This window comes from Capra hircus, chromosome 15, assembly GCF_001704415.2.
Source record: "Capra hircus breed San Clemente chromosome 15, ASM170441v1, whole genome shotgun sequence".
Classification (NCBI taxonomy): domain Eukaryota; kingdom Metazoa; phylum Chordata; class Mammalia; order Artiodactyla; family Bovidae; genus Capra; species Capra hircus.
Genome location: NC_030822.1, coordinates 20,253,650 through 20,272,933, shown reverse-complemented (window position 1 = coordinate 20,272,933; position 19,284 = coordinate 20,253,650).

Sequence of the window (19,284 nt, the reverse complement as noted above, 5' to 3'; positions counted from 1 at the left end):
AGCCCCTTCTTCACCAGCCACCCTAGGGCTGAAGACAGTTCTCCACTTACTCAGAAGGCTTATTTCTCCACTTGCAGTATCATAGACAGTGCCCTTCTCCCTCTCATTCGGGGACTGGCCCTGCTCCTGAGGACAGTTCAGTTCAGTCTCTTAGTCGTGTCCGACTCTTTGGCGACCCCATGGACTGAAGCACACCAGGCCTCCCTGTCCATCACCAACTCCCAGAGTTCACTCAGACTCATGTCCATTGAGTTGGTGATGCCATTCAACTATTTCATCCTCTGTCGTCCCCTTCTCCTCCTGCCTTCAATCTTTCCCAGCATCAGGGTCTTTTCAAATGAGGAAGGAAAGGGTCTTTTTGACACAGCCTGGGGTCTCCCACCCAGTTGCTGGGCCCACTGCCATGAGGCATGCAGGCAGCTTCAGCCTGCTCTCTCAGCTCCCAGCTCCCTCACCACCACCATGGACTCGAGGGGCTTCTAGTGACCCAACTGCATGCTAGGTGTCTCCTCTCAACAGTGCAGCCTGCAGCTACAAGCATTACTTCATTGAATAAGATGCGGGTCTGAGCTACCACGCTGGTAAGTGGCCAAGCATGGGCCCAAACCTCAATCTGGCTGGCTCCAAACTATAATCCTTCCACTACACCAAATGTTCCACAGTGATTATTCTCGAAACAAGATCATTGCCAAAACCAACCTCGGGTTCCTGGTGCCGGGAGGACCCGTGCTGGCCCAGATTGGGCCACGTGCAGATCCCAGGCTCTGGAGGACCAGGCTGGGGACAAAGCTCCTTTCTAAGGCACCTACCGGAAGGCGGATGAGGATTCTCGGCCTGGCAGGCAGGAGGGCATGGGTAAGGGCTTGCATCCTGTCAGGGAGCGGGCATTTCCTCGTTCAGATGACACAGTTTGAAGAAGGCTGATGGTGAACCGCGTCTATTTATCTGGCAAACCTGGCCTCGCCAGGGTGGAGCAGCGTTAATCCTCCTGTTTACCTTAACTGAGTTGGGTGAAACTAGCATTGTCTTAAGTGGGAAACACATTTCAGCCGTGGGTCTGACCTCAGTCCTGACATAGAAACCAGCAGTGGGGGGACATCGTCACAGCATTGGAAGCTGCCATCTCAGAGTCACTGACCAGTTGTTTGTGCCCCTCTTGGTCACGGGTGGTTGGAGTGGCTGGATGGGGCCTGGAGATCTTTAGAGCGAGGGTAGAACAGCTAAGCTCTGCTCGGCACTGTGTACCGTTAATCAAGCGCTTTACCCGTGGTGACATGGTTAAGCCTCGGAACTGCAGCAAGGCAGGTGTAACAACTGTCTCCACTTTACAGTTGAGATAACTGAGGCACAGAGAGCTTAAATACACTGCTCAGTTCACCCAGCCATTCAGTGGCAGAGCTGCAAGCTGAACCCGGCCAATCTGGGTGCATGTAATCATTAGTCCATACGCTGGTGACCAACCTAGACAGAGGTCTGGAGGGACATAGACTAGAGCATTCACACTGGCTGTCTACAGGTGATTCTCCTTTTCTATTTGGCTTTCCTATGTTTGTAGCGTTAGTTGCTCAGTCATGTCCGACTCTTTACAACGTCATGAAATGTAGCTCACCAACCTCCTCTGTCCATGGGATTCTCCAGGCAAGCATATTGGTGTGGGTAGCCATTCTCTTCTCCAGGGGCTTTTCCCGACACAGGACTCAAACCCAGGTCTCCTGCATTGCAGGTAGATTCTTTACCCTCTGAGTCATCAGGGAAGCCCATTTGGCTTTCTTAGTTTTCTACAAAAATATATGTTTTGTGGGGACAGGGAAAACAATACAAAGAATTATCCTGGAGAAAAGAGAAGGTCCTTAGTGAGTGCATGTTGCCCAGGGCTCTGTTCCAGAAGGCTTTCACAGAAAATCAGTTTGGAGAGACCGTGGTGGCTCAGGTAGACAGATGGCAGATTTGTCTAAATCATTGATATAAAATGAGAGCTTTACTTAATCATTTGTGTATCGCTTCAATTAGTCATTCATTCCTTCAAAAAAATATGGAGCTCCTGCCCTGTCCAGGTACTGTGGTGGGTGCTGGAGACCCAGTTATGCTTAAGACAAGGTCACTACCTTCCAGGGGATTCTGATCCCAAGGTGGGGTTGGAGGAGGCTGTGCTTTCAATTAAGGACCTGGTAACATATTAAGGAATAAAAGAGTTTGCAAGTCTCTTTCCTCCACCAGAGTTTGCACCCTTGAGGGCAGAGACTGGTACAGATGAATACCTGCCACGTATTTCAACCGCCCATTCATTCACGTACTTTTGCATTACCATGTGGCTTTTGAAAAGACAAGGTGTACATCGAAGGAGCAACCCAGATGGTCATTTCTCCAGGTTGAGCGAGGCAGAGAAGAGGGTGGTTAGAAAAATCTCCATAGAGACTTAAGCAGAGGCATAAGAATTGAGAAGGTTTTCTGCCAGGTGGGGAGGGTACTTCCTGGTAGAGGGAACAGCATATGAAAAATGACCGTGGTGTGCAAAGTTGCCAGTGCATTTGAGGAACCACCAGAAGTTCAGTATGGCTGAAACATAGACTGTATGTCGGAGGGAGTGCAGATTGGGGGAAGGATAGGACTGGAGGGGTACTCAGGGCCCAGACTCCAGTGGCCTTTATCACACTAAGGAGCTGGGACTTATATGTTAACATACAAGGAGAAATAATCAAAGGATGGAGTGAGAGGTATATGTCCTGATGCAGTTAGGATGTGTGAAGCCTTCTCCTTCTCCTCCTCCTCCATTCCCTGTTTCATAAGCCCTCATCTTCCCTTTTATAAAGGAGTGAAAGGGTAGGAAATGAATCTTTTAGGACCTACTATGTGTACCCTGTGCCACCTTTAATCCTTACTCTGGTAGACATCACCATCCCCATTTTCCAGATGAGGAAACTGAGGCTCAGAGCTGTTAAGTGGCAGAGCTGAGGTTTGCAGACATGCATTCAGTTCCAAAAGCAATGCTCTGTACACTGGGCCATACAGAACCACTTAATGTGGAATGAAGCTTTTCTCTTCACTAAGTATTTCATGTACCTAGGCTCATTGGATTCTTGCCGTGACACAGAGTGGTAATTTGGGCAAGTATCATCATTCTCTTCTTCAGGAGGAAAATTGAGTCAGAGGGGTTCATTGACTCCATGACAGTGATGTGAGAGTTTCAGGATTAGAGACATCCAAAGTACAGAACAGATACCTATCTGAAAACCACACATGGAAACAAAAATAACCCGGAGACGGTTCTCGGTGCAAAGGGGCAGTTGTGGACATGCCACATGCCCACAGGAGATCCTTGGCGTGTGGAGGTTTGCAGCTGGAACAGCCGGAGGGGCCAATCCAAGTGGCTGAGCTAATCCCTTCCTCTGCCTTCTGCCTGCTTCCTCTGTCACCTCCAGGGCCCCTCCTGAGGGGACATCTGTAGATTCTCCACAGAATCCCTCATTTAGCTCCTGAGACCCAGCACAAGCCTGGGTGCAGAATGTTGGTGCAGTTTTGACAAGATGCTCACAGAGGTTCAGTGACTAGTTTTAATTAGGCCATCTTTGTTTGCGTTCGATGTTTATCAGCTAATTGGCATGGCAAGGTGTGAGTCACACAGCTGTCCCCTGGCATGGAATCAGTTTGTCAGAGAAAAAAACCAGGAGAGCAAATGACCCCGATTATGAGAGAACCCACTGGGCTAATTATCGTCCCACTAAGGACAGAACCTCCCCCTCCTGCTGTTGTTGCTGCAACTGCGGCTGTGGTTGCACCAAGTGTCCTGGGTCCCCCGCACCCTGCCCCCAGCTCCAGAACTCCAGATGCCCGGGATCCAGGCCCCCCGCTGGCTGCCTGGACATTTGCTCTCTTGAATTCAGAACCCACGTATCCCCTCCACTCAGACACAGCCGGGCAACGTGTGTCCTTGGACTCAAGATCATTCTCCCTGTAACCTCTTCCGTGAGTACTAGCTCATGTATGTTGTGCCTTTCCTGCATGCCAGACACTGTTGAAAGCACTTTATAATTCTTTCCCCAATAACATAATGTCAGGTCTTACTATTACCTCCATTTGACAGATGAAGAAACTGAGGTAGGTGGAGATTAAATAAACTGGCCTAGGGCAAGCGACAGAACTAGGTTTTGAGCCCACATGATCTTTCATCACAGCACTGGCTCCTGACCATCCTGGATTCTTGCAATGTCAGAAAGGCCCCAAATCTGATCAGTTAGGATCCTTAGGCAGATTCCTGGGGGCAACTCTCCTTCTAACTACAAAGGTACCACCACCTTCTAGAACAGTACTGTCCAGAACTTTCTGCAGTGCACTGCTCTGTCCAACGCAGTTGCCACTAAGCTGCGTGTGGCTACTGAGCATGTGATATTGTGGCTAGTGGGACCAAGGAAGTGAATTCTAAATCTTATTTCATCTTAATTTTAACTGAAAGAGCTGCGTGTGGCCCATAGCTACCCTGATGGATAGGACAGTTCTGGCTGGTCAGCCCTCATTCTTCAAAGGCAGCCGTTCCCTAATCAACCCTGTGTTTGTGACCCTCCCATCCCCTGCTGCAGCTTTCTGGCCTCCTAGGGGGCTTTCTTGGTGCAGACAGAGGGACGAGGACTCTTCCTTTTCTGCATTCTCCCCCTCCTGCTCTCTAAGCCCCCTCCAGCCGAGAGGGAGAGGGGCTCGCGTGGAGGAATGCGGCTCGGCTGCCCTTGAGTTGAATGATGATCGTGGACCTTTGGAATGTCCACAAAGCCCCACATCCTCGGCCTCCCCAGTCTCCCTCCTTTACCGGGTAACAGATGGCCCCAGCTTTCACCAGCCGGGCCTGAGCACATTGTCACTCCCAGCTGAAAGTGAAATATTCAGTGGCATTTAAATTAAATAGACTCTAATGCTTCAGTAATATTAATTACGTTTTCATTCATCCCTGGCCTAATAAATCAATGCGGAAAGAGGGGAGGCTCGGGAGGCTGGCAGCCGAGTGGGGCCACTGGGCCTTTGTGTGAGCCCGCACACAATGCCCCCATTCTTACCGGGCCGCGCTTGCCCCTGCAAACATCTGTGCTCAGCCCCTCTCGAGGAGGAGCCAAAGGGGCAACATTTACACTCTGCTCATCCAATTTGTCCCAGCACCAGGGCCTGAGTCAACGGGAAATGTGAAGGCCATGCTGAAAATAACATGCAGGACTCGAATGCCTGTGTGTTTGGAAGCTGGGATGTTTGCAAAATTTCTGGGGCACAGGGTTAGGGGGCAGAGAGAGAGAGGAGGTGCTGTCAGACTTCGAGCTGCAGGACTGTGCTGGCTTAGCTTTGACTCGGGGAGGAAGGTAGAAAGGGGAAAATAACAGCTATCATGAAATGAATGTTTATTGTGTGCCAGGAACTGTGCCAAGCACTTTATCTTTATTTTTTTAAACAAGGTTTGTTTACTGATTTATTTGTTGGCTGTACCATGTCTTAGTTGTGGCATGCACGATCTAGTTCCCTGACCCGGGACTGGGCCACGGTCCCCTGCCCTGGGGATGTGGAGTCTTAGCTACTGGACAGCCATGCAAGTCCCTGTGCTAAGCACTTGTATTTTATTCATTCATTGTATTTATTAATTTCATACGATAATCTGGCATTAAATAGCAACTATTATTGGCCCATTTTACAGATGAGAAATTTATCTGTGGTTGATTCAGAGAAATTGAGAAACTTGCTATGGTTCCAGCTCACATCTTTGTGACTCCAGACGTCCACAGTCTTCACCTCTAGATGTACTCTTACAGAAAAAAATACAGAAGAAAGGAAGGGGTCGCAAGGGGTGTGTTTTAGGCAGAGGGCAAGAGGCCAACATTTGAGAAGTTTGCAATGCTCCTCTTGGTTTCGGAGGGATTTTGCCTTTGGGGAGGTCTGTCCCTACCCACCAGAGTCCCCACCCTACTCCGGGGCTATACATATGTAAAAGAAGCCAATAAAACAGAGAGAGAGGCTGCCCTCCTAAATCTTCAGGGGACAAAACCTCCCACTTGTGATGCTTCAAAGCTGCCCAGAGCTACCAGTTTACCCCTAGAAGTCCTCACTCAATGCCTCTGATTGGAAAATAAATAGCCCTGTACATAAAAACCACAGGCCAATTGTAAGCCTGGGGAATGGGAAAGTTCCGGGTGTGGACCACTGTGCACCAGCCCAGGGCCAGCTCTCCCCAGGCTGCCTCTCCTTAGGGAAATGAGAGGGAGCTGAGCTGAGGGCCCAGTGGAAAGGGAGATTTCAAAAGTGGCCCCTGAGATTTCTTTAACGAGATATCATTGACCTATAACATTGTATTAACTTCATGTGTACAACATAAATGATTCAATATATTGTGAAGTGATAGAAAGATTTTTAAAAACAGGTAAACAAATGTTAAATTCTACAACTTATTGCAGAAAAACTCAGAAATACGTACAAGCAGAAGGAAGGGAAAACATCACCTGAGTCCTCCTGCCCCATTTTGGACGATTAGTTTTGCAACTCATGAAATGTGGTTTATTGAATTAATCCCCACTGTTGGATATTTGACTTGTTTTTATTTTTCCTGTTTCACAAACAGTGCTATAATGAATTTCTTTGTGGCTAAATTGAGGTGTGTAACTTCAGAGGTGCATGACCTCAGATATGCAGATGACACCACCCTTATGGCAGAAAGCAAAGTGGAACTAAAGAACCTCTTGATGAAGGTGAAAGAGGAGAGTGAAAAAGCTGGTTTAAAATTCGACATTCAGAAAACTAAGATCATGGCATCCAGTTCCATCACTTCACGGCAAATAAATGGGAAAACAATGGAAACAGTGACAGACTTTATTTTCTTGGGCTCCCAAATCACAGTAGACTGAGACTGCAGCCGTTAAAAGACACTTGCTCCTTGGAAGAAAAGCTATGACCAACCTAGACAGCATATTAAAAAGCACAGCCATTACTTTACCAACAAAGCTCCATATAGTCAAAGCTATGGTTTTTCCAGTAGTCCTGTATGGATGTGAGAGCTGGACCATAAAGAAGACTGAGCACCAAAGAACTGATGCTTTTGAACTGTGGTGTTGGAGAAGACTCTTGAGAATCCCTTGGGCTGCAAAGAGATCCAACCAGTCCATCCTAAAGGAAATCAATCCTGAATATTCACTGGAGGAATTGATGCTGAAACTCCAATACTTTTGGCCACCTGATGCCAAGAGTCAACTCACTGGGAAAGATCCTGATGCTAAGGGCAGGAGGAAAAGGGACAGCAGAGGATGAGATGGTTGGATGGCATCACTGATTCGATGGACATGAATTTGAGCAAGTTCCAGGAGATGGTGATGGACAGGGAAGCTTGGTGTGTTGCAGTCCATGGGGTCACAAAGAATCGGACATGACTGAGTGACTGAACAATAGCAACAACAAAATTGAGGTGCACACACATTCGTGATAAGTATCTTAGAATAAATTTCTCAAAGAGAAATTGCTAAGTCAAGGCAAATATACATGCATATTTTGAAGGCAGAAATCCCCCGTGTCTGTTGTGTGTGTTTGTGTTACTCACTCAGTCATGAGTACTGACTCTGTGACCTCATGGACTGTAGCTCGCCTGGCTTCTCTGTCCGTGTAATTCTCCAGGCAAGAATACTGGAGTGCACTGCCATTCCCTTCTCTAGGGATCTTCCCAACCCAGGGATCGAATCCAGGGCTCCCACATGGCAGGCAGATTCTTTACCATCTGAGCATCTGTTAGGGATTTTTTTTTAAATGGTATGGAAAGAAAGTATCAACCCCAGACCCAATTCCTACCCAGTGTAAACTTCCTCACCCTCTGTCAGTGAAGCTTGATAGTTAAGGGCAGGTTTGATTGCGAAAGGCCAAGCTCTGGAACCGCCTAGTCATCATGTTGGTGATTATCATTCAGCATCTACAGCTCCAGGATGAGGGCAGCAGCAGGTCCTGAAACTCGCCCCTTCAATGTCGCACAAGAAGCAGCTGAATAGAGTGTCCCAGCCTGTGGTCTCTGGAGTCAGCCTAGATTCAACAGGAGCTTCACCTCTGATAGTCTGATGTCCCAAGGGAAATCACCCATCCTCCCTGAATCTCAGTTCCCCATCTGCAAATTAATGGGTGATGATTGTGTCTTATCTTTTCTCTGTGAAGATTGTATATGTAAAACACTTAGCACAACGCCTGATACACGGTAAACATTCATCCAACGCTGGCTACTATAATGTTATTAAACTGATCAAAATCAACCCTGAGTATTGATTGGAAGGTCTGTTGCTGAAGCTGAAGCTCCAGTACTTTGACCACCTGATGCAGAGGTGACTCATTGGAAAAGTCCCTGATGCTGGGAAAGATTGAGGACAGGAGGAGAAGAGGGTGACAAGGAATGAGATGGCTGGATGGCATCATTGACTCAATGGACATGAGTTTGAGCAAGCTCCAGGAGATAGTGAAGGGCAGGGAAACCTGGCGTGCTGCAGTCCATGGGGTCACAAAGAGTCAGATATGACTTAGCAACTTAGTGACTGAACAACAATTAATGGGCTATTCAGCCAACTTTTTATTTATTCAAGTCTTGGAAATTTCTTGAAGGCAGCAAAAGACACCATGAATTGCACCCTATTTAATGTAATGCTTACCTTACATAGGAGGTGATTGAACTCAATCTAATATCCATGGAGGCCCTGCTACAAGATGAATAGTGGTATGTCCTGTGGGGAGGAGGAGATAAATGTGTCTCCAGGAACCCATTGGCTGGGTGTGGAGCTGGAAACATGCATCAGTAACTCGGGCCTAAGGCTGCATGCTGCCAACGACGTAGAGAGGTGCGAACAGTGTGTGTGGCTGAGGCATATTTGAGCTGTATCATATCTTATGGAAGGAGGGACTTGACATGGAAATCAGGGAGGCCCAGTAACTTGTCTAAAGTCACAGTTACTAAGACATGAAGCTGAGAATAGACTTTGGCCTGTCTGGTTATTTGTTTACTTCATACTAACAAGCAGATAAAGGTCAAAACCACTCTAGAGTAGAATGAGACCATCTAACAGAATTTGCTGTGATGATAGAAATTTTCTATATCTACGCTATCCAATATGGTGACCCCTAGCTGCATGTGGCTACTTAGCACTTGAAATGTAGTAGTTTGAATGAATCCAAAATCCATTTATGATTTTTCAATTTTATTTAAATATGGTTAGTGGCTGCTGTGTCAGAGAGTACACCTCTAGACAGAGAAAGCTGATTTAAAGAAAGGAGTTAATGTTGACGATTAACGCTTTCAATGACCAGGAAGGTAAGAGATTTAAAGAAATAAAAAATGAAAAGGAAATCAGACTGTAATTTGAAAGGCACCATTCATAATAATTTAAAAAATAGTTTTCATGGAAGCCAAATATTTTTCCACCCTTGGAGCAACGCATCCATTTGGTTGATGTGCTCTGACCATGCCGTCTTTGTGGCTCTTTGTCAAACAGCTTGGGGCCAAGCCAAAGCCCATGGGGAGGGTTCCCTTTGGCAAATGTATTCTCCCTTTTTTTCTGTTTTGTATTTGGCATTAAACCGAGTAACTGTCTCATGCTGAAACCACCACACGTATCTAATTCCCATTTTGTTCTCTGTCAGATTCAGGCAAAGAGCTGATGGAATAGCTGACACTTTCAGGTCAGAGAAGACTTCCTATCTGTAGTTCTTAATGGTTGGAGCTGTGCAAAGACACACTAGGCAACCTCAGGGGGAGGTGAGTCTCCCATCAGGAGAAGTGTTCAAGCGTGGACTCAACAATGATGGGTATGTCGTATCAAGGTTGTGAATGTCAGATGAGAGCAGAGGGGCGGTTGGACTAAAAGGGCTTTTACGTTATTTCTAACTCTCAAAGTCAGGCTCTTTGTAAAGCAGGCAACTTTTGTCCTGTAGAAGTCTTCCTCTGTCCGTATCCCACTGTTATGTTCCGACTAGGAACCCCCTGAGATCAGGATTGCATCATAATCGTCCCTGTGTTACTGGGCCAGGCATGGTACTTGGCACATGGAAGGTGTTCAGAAAACCCTGCTTGTTGTTGTCGAAAGATCGTTCAGATCTTGACATCTTAACCTAAACATAAAGTGGGAGTCTTCATTTGCTCTGATGAGAGGAAACGCCCAGCCCTAAGAGGTAAAAGAGAGGGCACTCTGAGTTACAGAGTGCCTGCTATAGGCTGGGTACTGTGGTGGTGCATTTGCACACATTTTCTAGCACAATATCCATAAACTTAGAAAGCAGTGATCCTTCAGTTAAAAAGTAAATTAAAAAAAGAAGCAGCATTAATATACCCATTTTATAGATCAGGAAGCTGAGGCTTGACAAGGAAGTAATCCATAATCACATAGGTAGTTAAGCGACTGGGGTGACAGTCAACAGCCTTTATTACTAATCTTAAACTGGTTTGTGGGGCAAGTGAATTAAAACTTATCAGGAGGGATCACTGTTGATGACGCCGAGAGACTGGAGAGACATCTTAGGCAACATGATAATATCTCAGTGCTGAAGAGGTAGGGAGATATCTTCTGCTTCTTTACCAAAGAAACCACCGTGTCCTAGTGGCTCACAGAGATATAGGACCATAGCAGATGACACCGTCTCCTCATCTCACCCCTCTCACCCCAATTCTGAAAACTCTTCACCTGACCATGGGAACCCATAAGATTGGTGTCTTTAAACTTCTAAAGAATTACTTCAAATGCAAGACCCCCCCTTTTATTTCAGCTCCCTCCCACTGACCAAAGTCCACTTAAGATGTATTAACCAAGACTCTGTTGTAAGTGACAGAAGCCCATTTCAGAGCGGTTTAAGGATAAAAGTGGCTCATGGTGCTGTAAAGGCAAGACTTCGGGTGTGGCTGCTGTAGGTACCCAGGTGATGGTATTATGGAAATATCTCTCACATATCTCCCTTCCTTCTGTTTTGGCTCCATTATCAGGGATGGCCAGTAGGGACTCCAGATTTACTTCTTACCTGCGTAGCATTTTCAGCCAACTTTCCTCCAACAGTTCTAGAATTGAAAAAAAGGCAGTGCAATACACACTGTTGAAACCATGAGCTGCCTCATGCCAGAGGTCTGTGCGGGGTTTGACAGATGTCAAGGACGACTGTGTTTCCCTCGAAATTTTAAAACATCCTGAGGGGGCTTGAAGGTCCTCTGCAGCGCTCCAGAGCGCTTAGATGCGCTGCTCGGGACAGAGGGTTGTGGGGTTCCCTTCTCCCCTGTCTGACCTGCTGCTTCTCTCCCTTCCCTAATCCAAGGCCTCATCTCTTGACGTCAGAGAGTAGTGTTTGGAGCTTTCGTAAACATGTCACTTGAAGTAGGTTACTTTTCCTTTTTAATCCTTAGGTTTCTCTCGGTAAGTGGTAATTATGCTATCTACCTTGTAGGGCTGTTGTGAAGATTAAATGAGATTCTATATTTAATGTTGCTGAGCACAGTGCCTGGAGATATCAGTGTTCAGAGTTGGAGCTATTGTTTTCCTTCTTTTTATTATTACTATTAATATACGGGGTGGATATATTAGCATTTGGTTCATCTAAGAATAACAGAAAACACAAAATAAGTGGCTTAAATAAAATAGATGTTTACTTCTCTCTCATGTAAAAGTCCAGGAAGATAGTCCAGGGCTGGTGTGATGTTACCTGGCGCCAGGGATTCACACTCTATCTTATTTATCTACTAGGCATAGTTCCATTTCCAAGGTCATCTCGTAGCCCAAAGAGCTGCTTTAGCTCCAGCCATCATGTCTCATTCCAGCCTGAAGGAAGAATGAAATGGGAGGAAAAGTTCATGCTTTCTTTCTTCCTAAGGCTTACATACCCCAGTGCTGCACAAATCTCTATGCCAGAACTGAAGTCACACCTAGCTGCAAGGGAAATGGATAAGATGTTATTTTGGGCAGCCAGGGTGCCCAGCTAAAAATTGTATTACTGTGGGGGAAGGGCAGGCTCCGCCCCAGCAGAGCAGTGGGAAAGGACCCAGAAGCTAGACTCACTCTGGATGATGGAGCTCAAAGAAAACCGTGCCTCTGCAAAAAGGGACAAGCTGCGCACCTTTTGCTACCTGAGGAATGTAAGATTGACTCCCGAATTTTTAAGCAAGCCGGAAGTTAAAACTCTAGTCTGGAGCTCTCTTCCCTGAGCCAAGGAGCTTTAGCCCAGTCTTTCCCCACTCACTGCCAGCCAGGGCTGGGGAGACATAGAGCACGGGCCCCAGGCAAACTTGGTTTGAGTCCAAATTCCAGGACTCTTGGGGCTGACTGGCAGCCACTCTGTCTGAGCAACCTGGGGGATCCTGAGAAAAGAATGAACATCCGAATCCCAGAACAAAATCCTCCGCGATGATGCTCCTGCTGCCCGGGGTCTGGCTGGGAGGCCGCACAGTGGGGAAGATGAGGTCATGGTGACAAGTGTGAGAAGGGGGAGGGCTCCCGAGGGCAGCAAATGTGCCCAGGAGCCAGCAGCCCGCTGCCCAGAGCGAAGCCTGCCTTGGGGGCTCCATCCCTCGTTCCGCCGCAGCTCTGCTGGGTTTTTGGACTTCAGTCTATCTAGTTAGAAGATGGGAAATACATCTGCTGTCCTCTCTGCTTTGTAAGGCTGCTGTCAGCAGCAGCTAGGCTTAGGAATGTCCAGAAAGTGAATAGAGTGCCTAAAGAAAAAGGGGTTTGGTTGCCAGGCGTTGGTGGGGAGGGAGGGACGAAAAGGCAGAGCACAGAGGACTTTTAAGACAGAGAAACTGCTCTTGCTCTGTATGACACAATAATGGTGGATGCATGTCATTATACATTTGTCCAAACCCACAGAACGTACAACACGTGAGAGCTAGGTAAACTATGGACTTAGCCTGATAACAAGGCATCGATGTTGGTTCATTGATTGTAACAAATGTACCACACTGATGTGGGATACTGTTGATGGGAGAGGCTGTGGGAGGGGTTGAGGAGGGGAGAGGAGGGCTATGTGGGAACTCTCAGTGCTTTGGGGTCAATTTTTCTGTCAATCTAAAACTTCTCTAAAATTTAAAATGTAAAGTCTATTAATTTTCTTAAAAAAAAAAAAGATATGAAAGAGCTTGACCTTGGGAGTAATACTGCCAACTTGGGGGCTGAGTAAACATTTACTGAACAGCTGTTGAAAAGAAATCAACCATGCGTATTCATCATCTGGTCCAAAAGCCAGCTACTGCATAGGGCTATAAAGACGGGTAATCAGATACTAGGTAAACAGTGATTATCAACATTACTACATTTATCAAGGTAAATGTACTAAAAGGGGTTAAGGGAGACCCCAAACATCTATATTACACAGAATTGCTCACAGCTTGGTATGGAGTGGTCCATTTGATGGGGGTGGTATTTTAATTTGGGACGTGGAAGTAAAAAATAACCAAAAATATAGCTGCCATGTTATCTGAGTCTTATTGGTATTCCTTTAGGTCATTCCAAGATTATTGCCTTTAATTCTTATGTTTAGGAGATAAAACTTTTTAAAAATTGACTTTTCCCCCTTTCTTTAAAAGTGAAATATAGTTGATTTACAATGTAGTGTTAGTTTCGGTTGTACAGTAAGGAGACTTGGTTACACATACACGTACATTTTTTTTCAGATTTGTTTCCCTTATAGGTTGTTACAGAATGTTGAGTATAATTTCCTGTGCTATATAGTCAATCCTTGTTGATTACCTATTTTATATATAGAAGTATATGGATATTCATCTCAAACTCCTAATTTATTGGCGCCCCTGCATAGCTCCTTGGTAAGCACAGTTTGTTTTCTGTCTGTGGGCCTGTTTCTGTTTTGTATATATGTCCATTGAGACACAATCAGTTTTTGACAATCTGTGAGTACGTTTGCTCAACATTCAAGGTTTTCTGCTCTATAACCAGGATTGTACATTGGCCTGAAGAAAATGCAACAAGGTTCCTGAGCCTAGTGCTACTGGGGATGTGTCTAGAGCTGCTGCAGCTGCTGCTGCCAAGTTGCCTCAGTCCGACTCTGTGTGACTTCATAGATAGCAGCCCACCAGGCTCCCCCGTCCCTGGGATTCTCCAAGCAAGAACACTGAAGTGGGTTGCCATTTCCTTCTCCAATGCATGAAAGTGAAAAGTGAAAGTGAAGTCACTCAGTCGAGCCCAACTCTTCATGACCCCATGGACTGCAGCCCACCAGGCTCCTCCGTCCATGGGATTCTCCAGGCAAGAGTACAGGAGTGGGGTGCCATCGTCTTCGCCAGAGTCTAGAGCAGGGCTGTCCAATAGAACTGTTTTGACAGTAGAAATGTTTTAATCTTCACTTCCTCTACAGTAGCCACTACTTATGTGTGGCTACTGAGTACTTGCAGAATGACTAGTACAAGGGAAGAACTGAATCTTTTCTAAAAAAGTACATTTAAACCACAACGATGAATGGCCACACAGGGCCAGTGGCCAGTGTATTGGACAGCTTGGGTCTGGGGTCATATTCTTCGGTAGTTCTTTGCTACTTACATCCAGTGCCTTGGAAGTTTGTTTTTTATCTATGTGCCTGTATAAGCACATGTGTGCCTGTGTCGGGGAAGTGATGCATGAATGAGTGTACAGGAATGCTGCAGAACTTCCCATGGGCCCACTTAAGATTTTATCCTCAACCCACAGAAATCACAGGCCCAAAATGATGGGTCTGTGACACAGAAAACCCACACAGAAAACCTCTGACCTGAAAAAAAGCAGAAGACACCATGGAATCCAGGAAATAAGGCCGGGGTTACATAGAATTTCTTTGCTGTACATCATGTGTATATTTTTGTTTTAAAAATAGGTCACCACATTCATAGTCACATTAGGTATAATGGATCAGGGGATCAGACTGAGCTTTGTCACCAAGTTGCTGTGTTGGTCTGGCATGTGACATCCCTCTCCGGGTCTCACTTTCCCCATGGTTACTACAGGGATTGAAGAAGATGGTGGATAACAATTGTTTAGCTCTTTGATGATATCCCAGGTCTAAGAAAAATATATCCATTTTTTAAAGTTGAGAAACATGAAGATGCAAAATCTTACTGCAGATGGGTCTAAATCGACAGCAGACTAGGCCAAAGTGTGTACCACATTCTGCAGAATGCTGCAGAGGAAAGAAGTGTCACTGCGGTCTGATCATACACCCAGCTAAGGTTAAGCAGGTTTCTTGACTTCAGAACTTCTCAGAACCTTTAACACTCTCCTGGAAGTCATGACTTTCCAGGAGGGGGATCCAGCTGCTGCTTTTCCCAAACTTAGTTGACTCCAAAATTTATTTCGGTTTGAAGAACATCCTATAGGAAGGACTAATGTTTTGTGAAACACGTGTAGGGGAAAGCTGACCTGGAGACACTGTGAGTAGTTCTTAGGGACCCTGGTGTCTCCCCAGCTTTCGGTGTCCCCCTGCTTCTCTTGCTGGGTGTGCAGGGATGGGGTTCTGCACTCAGCGAAAAGTCAAATCCTGCTCTCCTTAGCGCAGGTGCGACTCCCCATGGCCCCAGCTCGCCAGCTGCCCCGTGTAGCTTGTTTTGATACGGGGCTATCGTGATTTGCAAATCCCCTCTCTAGCTCAAGTGCACGGACCCGGAACATGCTCCTTGCTGGAAGGACAATGTCAACCGAGACCCCCAGCAGTATGGTGACCTCTGTGGAAGCTGGCAGCACCTCGCAGAGGGCAGAGTTTGGCTCTGCACTTGTACAATCAGTTGTAAATTCTGCTGAGCTCTATGGATCCATCTGGATGAAAAGATCTGTATAAATGCAAGATCATTATCATCATCAGCTGTCCCAGTTGGAGCCCAGCGATTTGCGAGCCCACAATCAATGGGGCTTTTCCAACAATCCCATTCTACCCAGCTTGAAAAAGGTGTAATTACATGGGGCTGCACATCCTCTGGACAGACAGAGGGCATGTCTGTCCCCATGTCCATGGTCCCCAGGGTAATGGGGAGAGGAATATCCTAGGCCCCTCACCAGACACATGGACAGAGGTGTCCTCTAGGCCCTGCCCATGACCAGGGCAAGTAAGACACTGCATCCCAAGCTTCCTCCACCCCAATCTTTGTCCTGGCGGACATGAGGGGATAGCACTGTTTTTGCCTCTCTGCAGCTCAGGCGGTCTCAGAAGGCATGTGAAGGCTGCCTACTTTTTTTTTTCTTGATTTTGTCTAGGATCAGGAAAAACTTGGACTCAGAGAATCTTCTTTTCTGAAGCTGCCTGCCCACAGCACACAAGGAGAAGAGAGTCTTCCAATGAGGGCAACTCTGAGCTAGAGGACATACACCCTACTTCATTCTTTCCTTGCAAATCTCTGGCACTTCTAACTGTGTGACCTGGGGGAAGTTTATTAACCTTTCTGAGCTCTCTGAAATAGGGATGGCAATTCTTACCTACCTGAATACAGATGGTCCAAGACCAATTGGGTTTTTGAGCACCCTTGCTTATTAGGAGAGCGGGATCTTTTCGTTCTTCCTTAAAGACTTTGGGTACTGTAGGAGGGAAAAATAAAGAGACACACTTCCATTTTTTAAAATGATTTTGTCTGGAAGTCATCCAGGGGACTCAAAGGCCAATTCGGAGTCAGAACCTTCATAAGCGTCAGGCTCCTAGGAAGTTCACCAAGGCTGACTTTTCTGTTTCACACTCATCTGACCGCACCCTCCCATCAGCTTCCGGGGCCTGTGTCCTCACAAATGTGGGAGTGCGTGATGAGCGGGTGGTCCCCCCAGTGGCCTGCCTTGCTGCTAAGCTCTGGTGCCTGGACCTCTAATGAGGCAAGAGGCTTTGTGGCTGTTATTTAGTCACTCAGTCGTGTCTGACTCTTTGCGATCCCATGGACTGTAGCACACCAGCCTTCACTGTCTTTCACTATCTCCTGGGGTGCTCAAACTCATGGCCACTGAGAGACTTTTTCCCATCTCCAAATGTGCCTCCCACACAATGGCTGAGACGTGTCCTGTCCTCTTTGCCCCTCCCCATCCCCAATTCTCTTGAGAAAACTACCAGATTGCTGAGAAGAGAGATGATGTGGCTGGAAAGGGAACCAAATGTGTAGGCGGGGAGGTGAGGCGGAGGAATGCGTCCCCGGTCAGCTCTAGAGACACAAAGTTCAGGCCACTTTCAATGCCTTCCCATCCCCCCACCACCCCAAATAGTCAGTTCTGACCTCAGGCTGGGGAGTGTCCCAGAACAATGAATCCTTCACTCGGTTCATTTTTAACTTTTAAAAATGGCCTCTGTGACCTGGCAGGGTGAGACTTTGGCCTTTTGGTGTGAGGGAAGTGGCCATTCTGAGGATGTGCTTGACACACACACAAGATTCTCCTGCGTGACCTTGGACCACGTCTCTGATAAATAGACTGGCTGGGGGAGGAGTCTGGCCCACTGACCTCCCAGGTGACCAGAGTCCTCCAAGGGCCATGGCTGATTGGACATTCAAGGGACACCCTTGGCTGCGTCTCGGCAAGCAGAAACCAGCAAGCTCAAAGAGCACGTGGACCTGAGATCTGGTACTGTCTGCTGCGGTAGTGGCAAAAACCTCCTGAGCAGATGTAGGCATTTCCTAAAGCATGTCTGAGTTCAGGGTGGGGAAAACTGGTGGGGCCTCTGCTTTAGGACTGACGACTGGAGGCTCCAGCCAGCCAGCTCATTCATCGAGGTCCAGTCTCCAGGACTCTGACATCCCTGGATCAGCGGATGTGAGTTTGAGCAATCTCCAGGAGATAGTGAAGGACAGGGAAGCCTGGCATGCTGCTGTCCATGAGGTTGCAAAGAGTCAGACACGACTGAGCTACTGAACAAGACAAATAGTGGGCGTTGTTCATTTACAGTGCACATGGCCATGCTGATGAAGTCTGAATATATAATGCTTTACCAGTCTAATAATAAAAAAATTAAGATGCTACCTCCTGTCATTCTTAAAAACGAGCCTGATTTATCCCATTCATTAGGCCTTTATCTGGAACCTGGATGTCAGCTCTTTAACCTAAAGCACATTTAGAGTATGTAGAGAATGTAAATAACACCCAAAGCTACCCTAAAAACATCATAAAGAAGTCAAGAGGCTGCCCCCAGTTTATTACCACATATTTCACAAGTCATGTTTAGCAAATTCAGTCCTCATGAGCCCTGCCTTTTATCTGTCAGTAAACCTTTTCCTGATGCCATTTGTCAGCTGGGTGTTTCCAACATGAAGAATCACATTAGCTAACTCAACTGGCTTCAGCGAGCTGGCCCAAGAGGACTTTGAGTCATATCCCAGAGGAAGGGTGGTGCCTGTAGCTAGAGGCAGGTGGGCAATGACGTGTGTTAGGTCTGCCAGACGCTGCATGAGGTGGTCATATATTCTTCCACATGAGCCACAGCCAATCCTGGAAGTAGATTTTGTTACCCTGTTTTTGCAGATGAGGAAACAGGTTTTGCATAAAAAGCCCCTGAACAAGGGTTACTACCACAGCGTTTGCCTCTCATCCTCCGGTTCTTCTGATGGCACCACATGGCTTCTCTTTGCCTTTTGTCTCTTCCTGGTGCCATCACTTCTAACCATGGGACCGGCTTAGTGGTTGGTTCACTTCTCCAAACCTCAGAGTTCTGACCTTGTCAATGGAAATAACTGTGTCTGTCCCACTGCCCTCACTGGGTCTCTCTGTGGACGACATAATATATAAGAGAGGGAAAGTGGGAGCCTTTCTCTGCCTTCTCTTTAAGGTTTCAGGCCAGTCCTATCCAAATCAGTGAAGGAGAGGAGAGTAGCTCCAGGTATGTAGAGAGAATACTATGCCAGGTGCAATTCAAGAGTAATAAACCACATTTTCCACTCCATACAAGAACATCTCAAGCCAAAGGAGCTTTCAAAAGCCCACCACTTAAGATGAAACTGTTCCTATTGAGACCCTGTAGAGAAGAAAGATATCAACTACCTTCCCTTATGCTTCCTCAACCAGACACAGGAAAGGAAAGCGGCTGAGGGGGTCTGGAGGTATTGATGAAGAGGGTGGAGGTGCTGTGGTTTTAATGAGTTTTTCGCTGGGTCAGCTCGTGGCCTCCATGACAGTGGAGGCGAAGTTTTAAAAATAGAAACAGCCCTGAGCCACAGCAGTTAGGAATAATGCTCAGTTGTAACATATAGGATGCTTCACAAAATCCATATTTCTGTTCAATATGGGAATTTTTCAGATTGAACCTCAATCCAGAAGCTATTCAACTAGCCAAGGAGATGATAACATGGGGCAGGACGTCAGTCCCACAAAACACAGAGGTTGTGAGCCAGGG